This window comes from Staurois parvus, unplaced genomic scaffold, assembly GCF_062004578.1.
Source record: "Staurois parvus isolate SC_StPar_1 unplaced genomic scaffold, SC_StPar_1.0 ptg001583l, whole genome shotgun sequence".
In the NCBI taxonomy this organism is placed as follows: Eukaryota; Metazoa; Chordata; class Amphibia; order Anura; family Ranidae; genus Staurois; species Staurois parvus.
In genome coordinates this window covers 82,519-99,444 of record NW_028319379.1, presented here as the reverse complement: position 1 = coordinate 99,444, position 16,926 = coordinate 82,519, and positions in this window count along the sequence as shown.

The window sequence follows — 16,926 nt, the reverse complement described above, 5'->3', positions numbered from 1 at the left end:
ACCGGCCGTTATTTTAACAAAAAACGAAAAATCAGTCGTTCAATAGGCGGACGTTACCACCAACGTTAAAAGAAAATCGGCCGATTTTCTCCCCGTCTACGGCATTTAATTACTTCTGTCCCTGCAGAGAGCTCCGCTATTATATTTGACATTAAAAAGTATTGCGGTTGCAACAATGTATCTACAGTATTTGTATTCATTTTGGATGCAGATATTTTTATTCGGATACAAATAGATACATTGTTGCAACCGCAATACTTTTTTATGTCAAATATAATAGCGGACTGGAATTCTTCTTCTTCTTCTTTTTTTCTTCTTCTTTTTCTACTTCTTTTTCTTCTTCTTTTTCATCTCCTCCTTTTTTTCTTCTCCTTCATCTTCTCCTTCTTTTTCTTCTTCTTTCTCTTTTTCTTCTTCTTTTTCTTCTTCTTGCAGGTCACGGCTCATATGCAGATTTTTTTATCAGTAAAAAGATCGGCCGATTTGCCCATCATTGCCGCGAAAATTGGCTGATCGGCAAAATGCGCCAATTTTTTTCCAACTTTACCGATTAAAAAAATGTGCCAAAATCCAGAAAAATGGCCAACCAGTTAACCCATTAACGGTGCGAAAATCGGCCGATATTTTTTTTGTCCGAAAAATCAGCTGATTTTCGACCCATCTATGGCCTGCATTAGTGTCAGTGTGTTTTAGGTAAACAAAAAAACAAAATGCGCACTATTGTTTCTGGGCTGTACTCTGGGTACAAACAACAAATAACATACACATATATGGTATCGCTGCGGTCGTCAAGAGCTGGAAAATTTATTTTGGGTTGTTCTTTGGTGGTAGGTTATGGTCGTAACAAGAAACACACAGCTAATTAGAAAAAAAAAATTTTTTTTTACTATTTCGGGCCAGTTTTGATAATAAAAAAAAATCTGGAGATATCCATTACCATTTACCACCAAATGAAAGCCCAATTTGTCCTGAAAAAAAAACGCGGTATAATCCACCTGGATGCACAAAGTAGTTGTGATGATCTGAATCTTAGGCGTTAAGATTTGTTTTACCCTTAGGCATGAAGGGGTGAACATTAACTGGTAGGAAACGGGGTCCAAGGTAAGTCTACCAATGCATCTAGGAGCAGGTTACGTGCTTTGGGAGCAGGTTGAGGTTGATGCTCTGGATTATATCGCTCCTTCATACTACTGTTAATCCCACTTTCATCTCAGCAGTGCTTCCAAATGTAGCCTTCTTTTGGGGAGAAGGGGTATGAGAAATGGTCCTCCCCAAAGAAGATTTTGCTTTAAACCTGTAGGTAAATAAGGGAGCCAAAACCATTGCTAAATGGAAGAGTGGGATTAATAATAAAGTTGGCCGTGCCTCCACCCAGGAGAGGGTCTCTATGAACAGACGGGGGTCCCTTCCTGGGAAATTAACCAGTAAGCTAATCAAAGTAATTGGGAGCAGATGAACTACTGCAAGAAGCATATAGTAGTGACCAGGGGCGGACTGACCATTTGGAAACTCGGGCACTGCCCGAGGGCCTGGAGTCAGTAGGGGGCCCCATGAGATGCCCCTGGTACCTTTTTCATAGGCTTTTTTGAGTTTGGGCAAGGACATAGTGGCCCCATGATCCCCTATTGCCCGGGGGCCCCATGAGTTGTCAGTCCATAAGTATATACTGTAGATGCACACCAGTTTGGAAATAATACAAGCTTGATATAAGAAGAGATTAATAATTGTACATACTGTACATCCAATGTACAGCATTTGTCAGTGAAGGGCTGATAGGGGTCCTGGTGGAATTGTGCACATACAGCATGGCTTGGTATCCATAGGTATAATTAGGAGACCTGAAGGCAAGATCTGGGGGTGATCCAACAACATGTTGTCCTACCAGCCTGGAATGGGACATCTCACCAGTGAGAACTGTGGTGTGGCAGTGGAACTTGGTGTCGGTTCAGCTGTTTTATAGCAGAAAGTAGAAATATTGTTTTTTTTTAACCTTTTCTGTCTTTTTTGGTTTAAAAAAAAAAAAAGCGGTGATCAAAAAACCACCAAAAGAAAGCTCTATTTGTGTGGAAAAAAATGATATAAATTTCATTTGGGCACGGTGGTGCTTGACCACGCAATTGCCAGTTAAAGTAGCGCAGTGCTGAATAGCAAATAAAAGCTTGGTCATGAAAGGGGTAAAACCTTCTGGAGCTCAAGTGTTTAAAGAGACCACCAATTTAAAACAAATGCAGATGAAAGCACAAAAAGAAACAAGTATTTTAAATGCATTATTGCTGTGTTTTTCATTTCCATCACTTGTTTTTTATTCACTTGCAATGTGCTTTTGAAGTTGCTAGTAAATGTAACTTCTTCATAAAAGTCAATTCCCTAGCACAGCCCCCTCCCCCCCTCATACATCTTAGCTCTGTCCTCTTCTGGAAGAAGACTTGCATCCTTTTAGAAGTATATTGAGCCTCAGGGAGCATCTTGCCAAAAATAAAACTCATCTTGCAGGGAATGCCTGAAATCTGGCCTGGAGCTCAGTGCAGAGGTCTTTTTGAAGTCGTTGCATCACTACTCGGTTTGTAGAGAGGAATTCCCTTGTTGTGTCATTGGCTCTCTGCAGGGTCATTCGAATCTGTAGACACACTACATTCGGTGACTGAAGTATAACCTTTGTTCTACAATGACCTATTTTACATTGAACATTTTCTTGTCTTGATGTGGTTTTGAATATTGAGATAGTGAGTAAGTAACTTTATATACACTATATTGCCAAAAGTATTGGCTCCGTCCTCCCAATCATTGGATTCGGGTGTTCCAATCCCCTCCATGGCCACAAGTGTATAAAATCATCCCCTAGGCATGCAGACGGCTTCTACAAACATTGGTGAAAGAATGGGTCACTCTCAGGAGCTCAGTGACTCCAAGCGTGGTCCCGTGATAGGTGGTCACCTGGGCAATAAGTCCATCCGTGACATTTCCTGGCTACTAAATATTCCACGCTCAACTGTTAGTGGGATTATAACAAAGTGGAAGCAACTGGGAACAACAACTCAGCCACCAAGTGGTAGGCCACGTCACATGACAGGGCGGGGTCAGCGCATGCTGAAGCGCACAGTGCGCAGAAGTCACCAACTGTCTGCAGAGTCAATAGCTAAAGACCTCCAAACTTGGTGTGGCCTTCAGATGAGCCCAACAACAGCGTGTAGAGAGCTTCATGGAATGGGTTTCCATGGCCGAGCAACTGCATCCAAGCCTTCCATCACCAAGTGCAATGCAAAGCGGCGGATGCCGAGGTGTAAAGCACGCCGCCACTGGACTCTAGAGCAGTGGAGATGTGTTCTCTGGAGTGACCAATCGCGCTTCTCTGTCTGGCAATCTGATGAACGTTTCTGGGTTTGGTAGTTGCCAGGAGTACTTTCCTGACTGCAATGTGCCAAGTGTAAAGTTTGGTGGAGGGGAGATTATGGTGTGGGGTTGTTTTTCAGTGGTTGGCCAGTGGGGGGGTTCAGTGAAGGGAACTCTTAGGGCATCAGCATACCAAGACATTTAAACAATTTCATGCTCCCAACTTTGTGGGAAGAGTTTGGGGATGGTCCCTTCCTGTTCCAACATGAATGCGCACCAGTGCACAAAGCAAGGTCCATAAAGACATGGATTAGGAGTTTGGATGGAGGAACTTGACTGGCCTGCACAGAGTCCTGACCTCAACCTGATGGAACACCTTTGGGATGAATTAGAGCGGAGACTGCGAGCCAGGCCTCCTCCCCCGACATCAGTGCCTGACCTGACAAATGTGCTTCTGGAAGAATGGTCCAACCTTCCCATAGACACCCTCCTAAACCTTGTGGACGGCCTTCCCAGAAGAGTTGAAGCTGTTATAGCTGCAAAGGGCGGGGCCAACGTAATATTGAACCCTACGGACTGAGACTGGGATGCTATCAAAGTTCATGTGCGTGTAAAGGCCAGCGTCCCAATATGTTTGGCAATATAGTGTAGAATAAAAGCAGCTGATTTATTTTTAAAAAATGTATAGCAGACTTACAGTTAAAATCTGGTAGGTCATCATGGGAAGCAAAAGGCACCAGTTCAGACACATAACCAGCAACTCCTGATCTAATACCCAGCTTAGAGGGTTCTTGCTCTGACAGTTGTCAAAAGAGGCGCCAATGGACAGTGTCCTCAGCCGCTAGCTGTTGCCTCAACGTTTTGAAAAACAACTTCTTCTTTTTCAAACCTCTTTAAGTGCAGGACCCATGGAACTTGCCTGTATTGGCTTCCCATAGATTGAGCCAAATAAAGGAGGTGACAGTAATGTGTTGGTGGACACAGTTGGCTACACAAGACATGTACAAGCCTTTCCGACTTGTGATCACATGGCCGACATACTAGAAAAGATATCTGTTGTGAAATTCTTTATTTACTATGGCCTACCAAAGAGAATTCATTCAGATCAATGATTTGAGTTCTACAGCAAGCCTGTCATTGAGCAGTCAAATTCTAGTTCAAATGACTCATGCTACTTGGTATTACCTTCAAGCAGGGGCGGACTGACCATTTGGAAACTCTGGCACTGCCCGAGGGCCCGGGGTCAGTAGGGGGCCCCATGAGATGCCCCTGGTACCTTTTTCATAGGCTTTTTTGAGTTTGGGAAAGGACACAGGGGCCCCATGATCCCCTACTGCCCGGGGGCCCCATGAGTTGTCAGTCCGCCCCTGCCTTCAAGGGGACCCTCAGCCTGGATGCTTCAATCGGACTTTGTTGACTATGCTGGGTAAACTGTCAGCTGAGAAAAGACCCCCTGGAGTAGACATGTGGTTACTGTTGTACATGCTTACAACAGCACCAGAAACTATGCAACAGCTCATCTTCCAGTTGATATGGCTTTTGGAGCTAATGTTGATAACATGACAATATGTTGACAAATTGAAGAGAAATCTCAAACAGGTTTATGGAATGGCTGAAGCCACTACTGGGCAAAGGCATCGACAGAATTAAAAAATGATATGACCAGGTGGAGACACATGACTTACCACCTTGGTTTAGGTAGGCAGGTGCCTACATGGGGTATGTTCTGCTACAGCAAGTGAGCTTAGGCTGCCCAGACTAGAGAAGAGTTAAGTTCTGTCCAGTGGTTTTCTGGGTATTTTGGGTCCTGACTTCCTTCCCGGTTGAGATATACTTATTGAAAGGGAAGGCTGGGCTTGAGGAGGTGGTTGAACAGGACCGCATGAGAGCTGGAGGACTCATGTCACTTGGAAGGATGTAACCTTTGTCTGTCACCCCAAGGGAATCATCAGTTATGCACACAAGCAATTTTGGACTCTCACCTTTTCAGGTATGCCTGAAAGTTGGAATTATAGAGCAGTTGCCATGAGTAACCAAGAACTGGTGGGAAAGTGTTTGTCAGCCGGTCATGAAGCATGGTAACTGGCAAGGGTGACAGGTCCTCAGATATCAAGGGAGGCTGTGCTCAGACTTCCTCCCTAGTAGTCAGTTCCCCCAAAGTAACTGGGACCGAACCTGTGGTACGGAGACCGCATATACCTAGCCGCACAGGAGAGAGAAAGAGTTAATTTTGGGCACGCATGAGGTCTGCGCTAGTGCTCAGCAGGAGTGAGGTGGCAGAGATATGCTGGACTGGAGGAGAGGGCATGGGCTCAGCAATGTCCCTCCTAAATGCAACATGAAACAAGATGGTGTAAGGGACCACCCGGCGGTACCACTAGCACTCCACTAAATAGGTGTTTCCAGAGCACGGAGTCTAAGTCCCAGGGTGCTTGTTCACCAGGGCCCCTGATGGTGGGGATGGACTTGGAGCCCCCCGAGACCAGGTCGTGACTACTGGGCAAACCCGTTAGTGGTAGTAGTATTCGCCGAGGGCTCCTGCGGGGAAGAGCCTGATATGAGGAGGTCAGGAGAAACCACTGGGAGGGATGGACGGATGGATGGATGGATGGCTGAGCAGGTGCGGGGTCAGACAAGCCGGGTCGGTAACAGGGAGGACGATACGGTACAAGGCAGCGGGCAGAGAATAGTCGGGTCACACGCCAGGTCAGCAACAGCAGGTCAGATCCAATAGGGGGCATTCAAGAGAGAGGTCAGGCAAAGCAAGGGTCAGGGCAGGAGAAATACAGCAAGGTCAAGCACAATCCGGGTCAGCAACTTACAATTCACAGGTTCGCAGATACAGGATACAGGTAAGACCAGAAGGCACTGAATGACAGCTCAGGGCCATTTAAATATCCCGCCCTGCGCTGCCATTGGTGCCCAGCGGGCGGCCGCGGCTTCTACTGCGCATGAGCGAACTCGAACGCCGCGGCCGGCCCGGACCTAATGCTCGAGTCCCAGCACACTGCGCCTGCGCCGGGACCATCGCGGCGGGGACCGAGGGGATCCCTGACATTGCCCCCCCCCTACGGGCAACCTCCGGATGCCCACCCAATCTCTCCACCACGGGTGATCGCGAAAGAACCTCCGGACAAGTCTAGGCGCATGGACATTATGGGCTGGTTCCCAAGAATTGTCCTCAGGGCCATAGCCCTTCCATTTGATTATGAATTGGGTCTGGCCCCCCCTCTTTCGGCACTTCAAGATTGATTTCACCTAAAATTCCTCTTCCCCTTCTACCGATATGGCCTGCGGAGGCCTAGATTCTCGTTCAGGGAAGGTATCCGGGACCACCGGCTTCAGCAGGGACACATGGAAGACTGGGTGGATCTTGAGTGTGTCAGGGAGGACAAGTTCGTAGGCCACCTCGTTGACCATTCGCTTAACGCAAAAGGGTCCTATAAATTTAGGGCCTAATTTCTTTGAGGGGCAAAGCATCTTTAAGTTAGAAGTAGACAACCAAACCTTCTCACCGGGTCGCAACACCAGATCTCCCCTTCGTCTCTTGTTGAATGCCCTCTTGTAGTCATCTTGGGCCCGAATTAGGGCTTCCTGTAGCTTCTTGTTGTTCGAGGAGAAGAACGTCAATGTATCCTGTGTTGCCGGAATTGGGCATTCAGGGACCAAGTCCGGGAGGAAGGTAGGGTGAAACCCACAATTGGAGAAGAACGGGGACTGCCCCGTTGCCGAATGGCACGCGTTGTTGTACGCGAATTCCGCCAAGGGTAGAAGTGGTATCCAGTCATCCTGGGCAAAAGATGTATAGCAGCGCAGGTACTGCTCCAGAGTCTGGTTGGTTCTCTCTGTCTGTCCGTTGGACTGAGGGTGAAATGCAGAAGAGAGGGACAGTTGGATGTTCAGAGCTTTACACAGAGCCCTCCAAAATCTTGAGGTAAACTGAACCCCTCGGTCAGAGACGATGTCTTCAGGGACCCCGTGCAGTCTTACAATCTCTCGAATGAATACTCGCGCAGTTTCGGCTGCCGACGGAGTCTTCCTTAATGGTATAAAGTGGGCCATCTTAGATAAACGGTCCACGGCCACAAGAATTGCTGTGTGGTCCCGTGAAGGTGGGAGCTCGACTATGAAATCCATTGAAATTTTTTGCCAAGGCCGTTCGGGAATTGGTAAAGGCCGCAGAAGACCCCAAGCCTTGCACCTTGATGGTTTGTTCCTCTGGCAGGTGATGCAGGAGTTAACGTAGTGTTTGCAGTCTTTTGCCATGTCCGGCCACCAGAAGGAGCGTCGGGGGAGCTCTAAGGTCTTGGCCGACCCAAAGTGCCCTGCCATCGGGTGGTCATGGCAATGGCCCAAGACCAGAGTTCGGATTCCCTCTGGCACCACAATCCGATCTTCCTTCCACAGGAGTCCCCCCTTGTTCTGGAGGGGCACCCCGGCTGGGATGGATATGGCCGTGGACGCCTCCATTATCTTGGAACGAAGGTCCGTCTGGAGCGCCAAGAAGTTTCCCAAAGACAGGATAGTGTCGGGCGCTGGGACCTCCTTGGCGTCCTCGTACATGCGTGACAACGCATCTGGCTTCGTATTCTTAGATCCCGGCCTGTATGTAATGTGGAAATTGAATCTTGAGAAGAACAGTGCCCATCTTGCCTGTCGTGGGCGTAAGCGTTTGGCGGTCCTCAGGTACTCCAGATTCTTATGATCCGTAAATATTAAGATGGGGTGTGAGGCACCTTCCAGCAGGTACCTCCATTCCTCTAACGCTGTCTTAATCGCCAGAAGTTCACGATCGCCGATATCGTAGTTCCTTTCCGCCGGGGTGAGTTTCCGTGAGAAGAATGCCACAGGGTGGAGCAATTCCCTGGTGCCCTTTCGCTGGGATAGGATGGAACTTACCGCATTCTCTGACGCATCTACCTCCAAGATGTAGGGTAAGGCGGCATCGGGGTGACCCAGGATGGGTGCCGAAGTGAATAGTTTCTTCAAAGCTTCAAAAGCTTCCTGCGCCTCTGGCGTCCACCTGAATCGAGTTCCAAGCTTGGTTAGCTGAGTAATGGGGGAGACCAGACCCGAGAAGTTCTTGATGAACTTGCGGTAAAAGTTTGCGAACCCGACAAACCGTTGGACGCCCTTCCTGTCTGTGGGTTCAGGCCAATCCAGTATTGCAGAGACTTTCTGAGGGTCCATCGCGACCCCCGCGGTGGAGATAATCAGACCCAGAAAAGTAATACTAGACTGTTCAAAGCAACATTTGTCAGCTTTGGCGTATAAGCCGTGCTGCCGCAACCGCCCTAATACCTTTGCTACGTGAACCCTGTGCTCCCCCAGAGAAGGTGAAAAAATCAAAATATCGTCTAAGTAGACTATAACAAAGACATCCAGGAAATCCCTAAAAATGTCGTTCACAAAGTGTTGGAAGGTGGCCGGTGCATTGCACAGACCGAACGGCATGACCAGATATTCGAAGTGGCCGAAGCGGGTGCGGAATGCCGTTTTCCACTCGTCCCCCTCCCTTATGCGAACCAGGTTGTATGCTCCCCTTAAGTCCAGTCTTGTGAACACCACTGCCGCCTTTAAACTCTGGAATAACTCTGGTACCAACGGCAGGGGGTAACGGTTTTTGATTGTAACTCTATTCAATTCCCGGTAATCAATACACGGTCTCAAGGTCTTGTCCTTTTTTTCTACAAAGAAAATCCCTGCCCCTGCCGGAGAGGTAGAGGGGCGGATGAATCCCTTCTGCAGGCTGTCCTCAATGTATTCCCTCAGGGCCCCCAATTCGAGCTCCGAAAGGGGGAAGATCCGCCCGAAAGGGATCTCTGAGCCAGGTAACAGGTCGATAGGACAGTCATACGGGCGGTGGGGGGGTAGAGTATCTGCTCCCCGTTTACTGAATACATCAAGGAATTCATGGTAGGCTGCAGGAATGACCTGCCTTAAGTCGGCATCCCCCTCTGAGCACACAAGGACCTGGGGAACCCCCGGGCCCGAAGTGCGGCAGTGTTCCCGACAGTATGAGGAAGGGAACGAGACTACCCTGGTTTCCCAGTCAATCTGGGGGTTATGAGCCCGTAACCACGGAAGCCCCAGAATGACTGGAAAAAGGGGTGATGCGATGGCATCCAAGCGGAGGAGTTCCTGGTGTTGGCTGGCAATGGTGGTAGAAATGGAAGGGGTCTCCTGGTTAACCACCCCTGATCTTATCCGGGACCCATCGGCCAGAAATGTGTTGAACCCCTTTTCTTTTGGTTGGAGGGGAATACCCTGCTGGTGAGCAAAATTAATATCTACAAAACAGCTGCATGCCCCCGAGTCAATAATGGCTGTCACTTCCACGGTCCTTTCTGGCAGCTGAAAGGAGAGGGGTACAACTAAGTATTGGGAAGAATGAACATCGCCAACAGATAAGGAAGAAGAGGTGCACTTACTCAGTTTCTGCGGGCAGGATCGTACCATGTGACCAGCTTCACCACAGTAGAGGCATAGGTTCTGGGAGCGTCTGCGCTGGCGTTCCTCTGGAGATAGCTTAGGTCGCGCCAGGCCTAGCTGCATGGGTTCAGGAGTATCCTCCGGTGGTGGGTTCAGGAACTGTGGCCTAGTGGATTGGCTGTGACCCTGGAAAGACCCCCAGGTACCTCCTCGACCCTGACCGGACCTCTCAAACCTGCGTTCCCGCAGTCTTCGGTCAATCTTGATGGTTAGTGCAATTAAGTCTTCAAGCGCCTCAGGCATTTCTACCCAGGCGAGCTCGTCTTTCAGGGCCTCTGACAGGCCCATGCGGAACTGGTGCACAAGGGCAAACTCGTTCCAGCGTGTGTCCCCCATCCAACGCCTAAAGTCAGAGGCGTACTCCTCCGCCGCCCGTCGGCCCTGCCGGAGTGTGTAAATGGTAGCTTCGGCCGAAGCTGCCCGCTGTGGGTCATCATATAAGATGGCCATTGTGTCAAAAAAAACATTAACTGAGCCTAGGTGGGGGTCATTGTTCCCTCTCAGTCGGTGGGCCCAGTCTTGGGGTTCACCCTGCAGGAGGGAGATGACAAACCCCACCTTTACTGATTCCGTCAAAAAGGTACGAGGTTGCAACTCAAAATAGAGAAGGCAGGATTCACGGAACGACCTGAAGCGTGTGCGGTCCCCGTGAAAACGCTTCGGTAGGGGTACCCGGGGTTCGGCCATAGGAAGTGATGCGGGGGCCCCTGAAGCAGGCCCAGGGGCCGCTACGGGCGGAGGTGCAGGGGTCGGGGCCTGTGGTGCAGGGGCAGATATCGTGCAGGCCTGGAACCGATTTTCAATCTGTAAACACCTGTCCTGTAATACGTTTACAGCTTGCGTCAAGGAAGCCAGGTGCCTACAAACTTCCTCCAGCGGGGAGGGTCCTCCTCGAGGCTCCGTCATGGCCTTCTGGTACTGTAAGGGACCACCCGGCGGTACCACTAGCACTCCACTAAATAGGTGTTTCCAGAGCACGGAGTCTAAGTCCCAGGGTGCTTGTTCACCAGGGCCCCTGATGGTGGGGATGGACTTGGAGCCCCCCGAGACCAGGTCGTGACTACTGGGCAAACCCGTTAGTGGTAGTGGTATTCGCCGAGGGCTCCTGCGGGGAAGAGCCTGATATGAGGAGGTCAGGAGACCCCACTGGGAGGGATGGACGGATGGATGGATGGATGGCTGAGCAGGTGCGGGGTCAGACAAGCCGGGTCGGTAACAGGGAGGACGATACGGTACAAGGCAGCGGGCAGAGAATAGTCGGGTCACACGCCAGGTCAGCAACAGCAGGTCAGATCCAATAGGGGGCATTCAAGAGAGAGGTCAGGCAAAGCAAGGGTCAGGGCAGGAGAAATACAGCAAGGTCAAGCACAATCCGGGTCAGCAACTTACAATTCACAGGTTCGCAGATACAGGATACAGGTAAGACCAGAAGGCACTGAATGACAGCTCAGGGCCATTTAAATATCCCGCCCTGCGCTGCCATTGGTGCCCAGCGGGCGGCCGCGGCTTCTACTGCGCATGAGCGAACTCGAACGCCGCGGCCGGCCCGGACCTAATGCTCGAGTCCCAGCACAGGGCGGCACACTGCGCCTGCGCCGGGACCATCGCGGCGGGGACCGAGGGGATCCCTGACATTTGGTGTGTAGTGACATGGGGTGGAATGCTTCACAGAGGAACTCGGTACATTTACTACTGCACTCAATGTACGTCTCATCTCTAAGCTGAGGTACTGCCATAATGTTGACTTTCATATGAATGCTAGGCCTGGTCCCAGGCATTGATGACCTCACACACACACGAGAAGGTTCCCCCACGTGCGGGGCAAGTAGGCCCTGCCTAGATGGGGGCAAAGTCCTTCTAAGGAACCTAAGCTGCATGGGAAGAAGACACTAACTGATCATTGGAGTTCTCAGATTTACATAATTTGTCCACAGTTCTCCAACATTCCAGTTTACAAAGTTTGTCCTTAAAGTAAAGATGGACTCAACGACATGTGACACTGTAATAATATGATACCATTGGCAGAATAAGTGAGAAAAGATTAATCCTGAACACAGAATGGTTCAGAGTAAGCCAAACTCTTAACGGTTGAGAAGATTATACACATACAAATCTTCCCACCACTCACCCAATCACCATTTTTTGAAGACGAGGATCAAGATGGAGTTTTTATGGAATATTATTTCATTAGAATTGTACAGAACTAAGACAATATAAATTCAATGGGCAGCACAGTGGCTAAATGGTTAGAACGTCTGCCTGGCAATACTAGGGTCGTTGGTTCAAATCGCGACTACGGTACCACCTGCCTGGAGTTTTCATGTTCTCCCTGTGCCTGTGTGGGTTTCCTCCGGGTACTCTGGTTTCCTTCCACACTCCAAAGACATGTTGGTAGGTTAATTGGCTCCTGTCTAAATTGGCCCTAGTATGTGTATGTATGAATGTGAGTTAGGGACTTTAGATTGTACGCCCCTTGAGGGTTAGGGACCTTAGATTGTACGCCCCTTGAGTGTTAGGGACTTTAGATTGTACGCCCCTTGAGGGTTAGGGACCTTAGGTTGTACGCCCCTTGAGGGTTAGGGACCTTAGATTGTACGCCCCTTGAGGGTTAGGGACCTTAGATTGTACGCCCCTGGAGGGTTAGGGACCTTAGATTGTACGCCCCTTGAGGGTTAGGGACCTTAGATTGTACGCCCCTTGAGGGTTAGGGACCTTAGATTGTACGCCCCTTGAGGGTTAGGGACCTTAGATTGTACACCCCTTGAGGGTTAGGGACCTTAGGTTGTACGCCCCTTGAGGGTTAGGGACCTTAGGTTGTACACCCCTTGAGGGTTAGGGACCTTAGATTGTACACCCCTTGAGGGTTAGGGACCTTAGATTGTACACCCCTTGAGGGTTAGGGACCTTAGATTGTACGCCCCTTGAGGGTTAGGGACCTTAGGTTATACGCCCCTTGAGGGTTAGGGACCTTAGATTGTACGCCCCTTGAGGGTTAGGGACCTTAGATTGTACGCCCCTTGAGGGTTAGGGACCTTAGATTGTATGCCCCTTGAGGGTTAGGGACCTTAGATTGTACGCCCCTTGAGGGTTAGGGACCTTAGATTGTACGCCCCTTGAGGGTTAGGGACCTTAGATTGTACGCCCCTTGAGGGTTAAGGACCTTAGATTGTACGCCCCTTGAGGGTTAGGGACTGATGTGAATGTACAATAGATATGTAAAGCACTGCGTAAATTGATGGTGCTATATAAGTACCTAAAATAGATAAATGTGAACGCAGAATTCCTCAAATAACCAACCACTCCAAGCTGAAACAACCTCCCTTTCATGTGAATGGACCTGAGTCCCTATTGAAGTTGAACAGTCTACTCAAGCTCTGAAAGACTTCCCAGAAGTAGATCCTTCTTTCCCTGCAAACTGTATTTAGAATGAGAGGAGAGACTGCTTCTGAAACTTCAAATGCTGAATCAATAAGACGTGAGACGGGCAACGTTGATTCTAAGCAGATATCAGAAGAGAATTCCTTGCTTGTTCAAGAACCTGAAAGGGAGTGTTCAAAGACTGTACATTTTTTTAATCAAGTTCTTTAGTTGCTAGCTTTGAGCCAAGGCCTCCCAATACCATGAAGGTCTCCACTCACTTATGATGCTCCAGGGTATAGCACTCAAGAAGCTATGACGACTGCTCATAGACCAGTCTACACCCATCTTTCCTTAGCCACCTGTTTAAAATGTGACACCCTGCTTAGTCATATGTTTAATTGGTGACACCCATCCCCCGACTCAGTTGAATGTCAGTAGAAATTGGTGGGATGGACTCCTTCAGTGCACAATGGCTTTATAATGCTAATTGAAATTGTCCTGTTGGCAGTCTATGTTTCCACTTGGAAGGATCAAAGAATTTCAGATAAAAATGTTTACTCAAAATCTGCCACCTCATGGCTTTTCCATACAATTTACACCTTTATTAATGCTGTGGACCCCCAAAAAACTTGCTGCTGGAACCCGCTGTAGGTACTGGCTGGACAGTAGCCATAAACACAGTAGAAACCAGAGGCGGACTGACCATTCGAGCACTCGGGCACTGCCTGAGGGCCCAGGGTCAGTAGGGGGCCCCATGAAATGCCCCTGGTACCTTTTTCTAGGCTTTTTTGGGTGTGCTTTGAGTGTGGACAAGGACACAGGGGCCCCATGCTCCCCTGTTGCAAAGGGGCACCATGAGTTGTCAGTCCGCCCCTGGTAGAAACATTTAGAAAACCTCCATTGCCACACGCCATGCTCAGCCCTGTATCTTCTGGAAGTTAGCAGCCTCAGCAGACCCCGCTGCGAAAAGCGTTGGGCGTGTGGCATGGACGGGGTCCGCCGAGGCTGCTAACTTCCAGATGATGCATGGCTGAGCTTGGTGTGCAGCAATGGAGACTTTCTGAATGTTTCTACCATGTTTTTAATGCCGGGAAGTATAGCTTGTGCTACATTCAGAGCTCCAACAGGAGATTTACAGAACTCTTACACAAAAGCTGCACCCTTCTCCCACCCATTCATTCACAGAAGGCTTTGTATTCCCCTCTTAGACAGTTGGTCCCGTTGGAAGAATTTCCCTCCAGTTCTGTTCTATGGATAATTCTAAAACTGACAAGGGGAAAGAAGCATATGGGCAGCATATGAATGAAAAAGAGCTCATGAATGGAGGAGGTGGAACTTTCATTCATCTGGTCATTCTACATTCACTGGAAGCTATAGTACAGATTCAATGGTTGGCAAAGGTAGGTAAAAAGGGCGGGCATAGTGCCTGTCACGGGTCCTGCCAATCGTATTAACTGCGGGGAATGGGAGGGGGGTAGAGGACTTGGGATTTCAGCTATTACAGCCGCATCAGCACAAGGAAGCTTTTGGATTGAGTATCATTATTGTCACTTTTGCTGATTTGTTTTTTAAAGAATTTTTTTCTCTAAACTTAGGCTTTAAAAGGATTTTTATTTTTGTCCAGATCTGGATCTAACCTACCTGATCTGGGGGGGCATAATGTCAACACTGTGTGTGAGTCACTGGCAGTCTATCACAAAAAGTATTTTTAAAAATACATTTCAAATATACTGTATGTCTTTAAAAATACAAATCTACATTTTTGAAATGCATTTACAAATAGATGTAAAAATATATGTTAAATTTAAATTTTAACATATATTTTTACATATCTTCGTAAATGCATTTCAAAAATGTAGATTTGTATTTTTAAAGACATACATTATAATTGAAATGTATTTTTAAAAATACTTTTCATATAATTTGTAATAAAAACGCATTTCAACATGCAGTATATATATTTATTGAAATATATTGAATACGGCCAAAATTGTAGCATTTCAAATATATGGCAATATATTTGGAAAGAATATTTTTAAAATATATTTCAAACATATTTTTCTCCCATGTGGGATGAACTGGAGAATTTCTAAGGTGGAGATAAGAATGATAACAGAGAATGAACATGAAGAATCCTCATGGGACAATAATACAATTTTGGCAGCATTCAATATATTTCAATATATATATACAGTGGGGATGGAAAGTTTGGGCACCCCAGCTAAAAATTTGTATTAATGTGCATAAAGAATCCAAGGAAAGATGTAAAAATCTCCAAAAGGCATCAAATTACAGATTAGACATTCTTATAATATGTCAACAAAAGTTAGATTTTATTTCCATCATTTACACTTTGAAAATAACAGAAAACAAAAAAATGGCGTCTGCAAAAGTTTGGGCCCCCTGCAGAGTTAATATCTTGTACTGCCCCCTTTGGCAAGTATCACAGCTTGTAAACGCTTTTTGTAGCCAGCCAAGAGTCTTTCAATTCTTGTTTGAGGTATCTTTGCCCATTCTTCCTTACAAAAGTCTTCCAGTTCTTTGAGATTTCTGGGCTGTCTGTCACGCACTGCTCTTTTAAGGTCTATCCATAGATTTTCAATTATGTTGAGGTCAGGAGATTGTGAAGGCCATGGCAAAACCTTCAGTTTACGCCTCTTGATGTAATCCCCGTGGATTTCGAGGTGTGTTTAGGATCATTATCCATTTGTAGAAGCCATCCTCTCTTTAGCTTCAGCTTTTTCACAGATGGCATGAAGTTACCATCCAAAATTTGCTGAAATTTTATTGAATCCATTTTTCCTTCTACTCATGAGATGTTCCCTGTGCCACTGGCTGCAACACAACCCCAAAGCATGATTGATCCAACCCCATGCTTCACAGTTGGACAGAGGTTCTTTTCATTAAATTCTGTGCCCCTTCTTCTCCAAACGTACCTTTGCTCATTCCGGCCAAAAAGTTCAATTTTAACCTCATCGGTCCACAGAGCTTGTTTCCAAAATGCATCAGGCTTGTCTTTATGTTCATTTGCAAAGTTCAAACGATGATTTTTGTGGTGAGGACGTAGAAGAGGTTTTCTTCTGATGACTCTTCCATGAAGACCATATTTGTACAAGTATCTCTTTATAGTGGAATAGTGTACCACAACTCCAGTGTCTGCCAGATCTTTCTGGAGGGATCGTGCAGTCAAACGTGGGTTTTGAATTGTTTTTCTCACAATCCTGCGAGCTGTTCTGTCTGATATTTTTCTTGGTCTTCCAGATCTTGCTTTAACTTCCACTGTTCCTGATGACTGCCATTTCTTAGTTACATTCCGAACAGAGGATATTGACATCTGAAAACGCTTTGCTATCTTCTTATAGCCTTCTCCAGCTTTGTGAGCGTCAACTATTTTCAGTTTCAGTTTTCTAGACAACTGCTTAGAAGAACCCATGGTGCTGATTGTTGGGGCAAGGTCAGATGAGTCTGGGCATTTAAAACCTTTGAGATTGACATCACCTGGTCTTCCCAGACGATGATTGAGAACAATCCATGACGCTGGCAGGTCTCAGCTTGGCAAAGGGGCAGTGCATGCTATAAATTCTGCAGGGTGCCCAAACTTTTGCAGACGCCATTTTTTTGTTTTCTGTTATTTTGAAAGTGTAAATGATGGAAATAAAATCTAACTTTTGTTGACATATTATAAGAATGTCTAATCTGTAATTTGATGCCTTTTGGAGATTTTTCCATCTTTCCTTGGCTTCT